This window comes from Microtus ochrogaster (genome assembly GCF_000317375.1).
Source record: "Microtus ochrogaster isolate Prairie Vole_2 chromosome 14 unlocalized genomic scaffold, MicOch1.0 chr14_random_1, whole genome shotgun sequence".
Taxonomy (NCBI): Eukaryota; Metazoa; Chordata; class Mammalia; order Rodentia; family Cricetidae; genus Microtus; species Microtus ochrogaster.
This window is the reverse complement of record NW_004949096.1, coordinates 27,351,411-27,355,675: the sequence shown is the minus strand read 5'-3', so window position 1 is coordinate 27,355,675 and position 4,265 is coordinate 27,351,411.

Genomic DNA, 4,265 nt, shown 5'->3' with positions numbered 1-4,265 from the left:
TCCTAAGGGAGCAGCACTGCCTGGCAGCTCACAGGAGGATGTGACCAAAGCTTTGAGGGACACTTGGTGGGTGGGCCCACTGGACCGACCCCAGTCTCTGTCATTGGTCCTAAACACTCACCCCGTCTAGAAGCTGCGTGGGGCTGCGTCTTGGGACCGGCTCCTGCCTCTATTTAGCTTTCTTCCTTCCCTACACCAAAACTCGCCCTCTGTGGGCAGTGAATCTCATTCTTTGAATCCCCTAGAACTTGGAGCCAGTGGTTTGATAGAAGGTTTGTGTGACCGTGAACTTCTGGCTCCCTAAATGCCCCAGCGCCCGTGAGAGAGAAAGCCTCCATGAAGCTCTAGGACCTCACTTTCCCTTGTCACCTGGGTAAGGGGCCCCTTTCCTCCTCTCAAGTCTCAAAATGTCCCTTGTCTTTCTGTCTTGCCTCAGTTCTATTTCTTCAGAGCAGGTCGCGGACAACCCAGCCTGGTTTTAAACTCCTGTTATCTCTACCTCCCAGGTGCTGGGATTATAGGCTGTGCTAAGCAAACACTCGCTTTAGTATAAGCAACCAAAGCTGGCACCCCATAAACGAAAAAGACATCGGGGTGGTGTGCACAACAAACACAAAAGAATTTACTTCAGCGGAGAAGCTTTTGTTGGCGATTCTGGGATTGCGTGAGGAAGACAGACCTTAAAAGGGACCCGCAGTGACTCTCCTACGTTTTCAGCTTTCTTCTTTGTATCATTTGGCTGCCAGATTCGTCCAAGAGCAGAATTAAAATAGTTTGTGGTTTGTAATTGTTTTATTTTTGAGAATTGAGCACTACATCCCATGGAATAAGCTAAGTGCACACAGAAGAAGTTGTTTTTTTTTAAATAATTTATTATTTTTATTTTATGTTTATTGGTGTTTTGCCTGTGTCTATGTCTGTGTAAGGGTGTCGGGTTCCCCTGGAACTGGAGTTACAGACAGTTGTGAGCTGCCATGTGGGTGCTGGGAGTTGAACCCGGGTCCTCTGGAAGAGCAATCGGTGCTCTTAACCGCCGAGCCATCTCTCCAGCCCCGAAGAAGTTTTATAAACAGAGAAGGGCTTGAAAAAGCACAAATCCAAAGCAGATTGGTCCATTTCCTTGGGACCGTGGGGGCCAGGGCAGAGATAGGAATAGAGGGAAGCAACTCTTAGGTCTTTCTGAGATAAATGAGCATCTGTAGATTAGCGCCCTTTGTGTAAGAGTTGCGCAGAAGGAACTCCCTTATGACATCAGTTGGTAGTGGGGAGTTAGGGAAACTTGGCTGTTATCAGTCTAATCCTGAACTGTAAGAGCAGATAACATTTTAGTTTCATTTTGGTGGCTTTAGTTTAATCCTCTTCTGACTTTCAACCTGGCCTATTTAGATCAGTTCAAAAACAATGGCTTCCTATAAATCTCTGTTCCCCTGAAAACACACACACACACACACACACACACACACACACACACACACACAACCCTGGCATTGTACTCCTGCAGTGTATGTAACAGAGAATGATTTTTTTTTTTTAGATAAGTTATCTAATCATTTGTTTATACATGTGTGTGTGGTGTGTCCTCGGGAGCCAGAAGAGAACATGGGATCGCCCAGAACTGGGAAGTGACCTCTGGAAGAGAAGGCTCTAACTGCTGAGTAGCTCTCTAGCCTGTCTCAATCCTCCTGCCTCCAGTTCCTGGACCTTCAGTTTAATGCAATGCTCGGGACTGAGCACAGGCCTTCATGTAGGCTAGGTGAGAATTTTACCAACTAAATGCAAACCTAGCCTGGCCTCTTGCAACTCTCATTCAGCATTAGAAACAGCTCTTGGAAGCCGGGTAGCGGTGGCGCACACCTTTAATCCCAGCACTTGGGATGCAGAGGCAGGCTGATCTCTGTGAGTTCGAGACCAGCCTGGTTTACAAGAGCTAGTTCCAGGATAGGCTTCAAAACTACAGAGAAACCCTGACTCGAAAAACCAAACCAAACCAAAAACAAAAACACCCAAAAAAAGCAAACAAAAACAAAAAACAGCTCTTAGAAGAATAGTTCTGAATAATCAAACTGGAAAACCTCAGCACAGCTGACGTGGTGACACATGCCTATAGCCCTAGCTTTTAGCAGGTTGAGTAAGAGGATCATAAGTTCAAGGGCAGCCTGGGCTACACAGAAAGATCCTGTCTCTAATAAATGAATAAGGTTATGTCGGTAGAACGCTTATATAACATTCCCAGAGCCCTGGATTCAATTGCCAGCATTAAAAAGAAGTTTTAATTGATGAAATCAGCATAAATATGTACCAATTGAGAATACTTTTATTTTTGGTTTGTGATAGAATCACACTCTGTAGACCAGGCTAGTCTTGAACTCACAGAGACCCACCAGTCTGTCTCCTGAGGACTGGGGTTAGGGAAGTGCTAAAAATGATAACAAATCCTGCAACTAAACAAAACACTGAGCATCAGAAACTTGATGGTGCTCCCGGGTACTAATTCCCTCACCCTCCGTTCTACTTTGTCTCAACGAATTTGACTATTTTAGTGACTTTTCTATCATTTGTGCTTAATTTAAGGGAAAATGGTGTGTGTGTGTGTGTGTGTGTGTGTGTGTGTGTGTGTGTGTGCGTGTGTGTGTGTGTGGTTACCCAGGACTGAATCCAGTGCCTTGTGCATGGAGGACACATACTTACCAGTGAGCACCCTCATACTGCAAGCCCTGGACGTCCGTGAGCAGCTCTCTGAAGTTGGGTTTTAGAGATGGGTAGATCTAGTGTACAAGACAAAGTGGTATATGCAGAAGGGGGCAGTGTCTACGGGAAGCAGTGGGCTTGCTCCGTCAGAACCTTGGCTGGAGGGGCTAAGGCAGGGTCACAGAGGGGTCACAGAGCACTGGGCTGTAGATGCAGAGTTGACATCACTTGTGGCCTGTGCTCTGTGCTGGGGCAGCACTGGGTTTGCTTAGGAAGGATGGTAGCTGGGGTGGTGTCATTCTGAGCACTCACAAATCTCTGATGGGAAGAAGGGTCAGCAGGAAGCGGCTTAGGAAGTAGTTTAACCAACCTGCTCTTCTCTCGTGGTTCTCTAACAGAGAGAAGATACCAACGGGGTATGTGGGTCTCTAAACTAATTCAGTGGAGAAACACAAACATGAACCGTGGACATAAGAGAAACATTTGCGTGGTAATTTCCTTCCCAAGCGGTTAGTCACATGTTGATTGGTTGGGTTTCTCTTTGTGTTTTATACAAAATAGAATCGATAAAACATGTGACATACATGAAAGTATCCAAATGAGACCCATTATTCTGTATGTTGACTAAAGAAAGAGACCCAGTGTGTCACCACACACCTTTAATCCCAGGCAGAGGCAGAAGGATCTCTGAGTTCAAGGCCAGCCTGGTCTACAGATCAAGTTCTGAAACAGTCAGGATTTGATAGACTTTGCCTGTTAAAAAAAAAAAAAAGAAAGAAAGAAAGAAAAAGAAAGAAAATGGAAGTTGAAGGTAAGCTTTTCCTAGCTTGGGTGGATGGGGACTCAAATCAGGGTGCTATGTTTCGGTGTGGGGAAAGATGGTGGAGTAGAAGGTGCATGGGAGATTATAAGTAAAGAGCTGAGCTACACCGCAGCAGCAGACAAAGTGTTAGAGCCTTTGTTATGTAGTTTGTGTATGGCCCGTCATTTCCTCAAATATTGTAAGCATCTCAGGACTCAGGAATGCTAAAGTGTTTTAGGTTCCTGTAATAGCCAATCAAGTAGAAGGTGCAGATCTGAGCTTGAACTTGGTTGAGATCACATTAGTACCCAGAAGACCTCCATGTGTCTTCCGCATCAAAGAAGGAAGAGGAGGAAGCCCAGATGCCGGCTGGCAGTGCTAAACAGAACCCAGGGTCAGACCCTTAGAGAGCAGACAGGAGCAAACAGGGTTCCTACTAGAAGGAACGTGGGACGGCTGGAGAGGAAGCGAGGCTCCTCCACGTGACAGCACCCTCTCCTAAGAGGGAAACTGTCTTTTCTGCCAGATGTCAACTGCAAATTTGAGCAGTTATTTAAATGGAACATCCTGAAAATGGGCAAAGGAAAATATTACCCTTTTAACTGGTTAAGAGTATTTATTTAAGCCGGGCATTGGTGGCGCATGCCTTTAATCCCAGCACTCGGGAGGCAGAGGCAGGCGGATCTCTGTGAGTTCGAGATCAGCCTGGTCTACAAGAGCTAGTTCCAGGACAGGCTCCAAAGCCACAGAGAAACCCTGTCTCGAAAAACCAAAA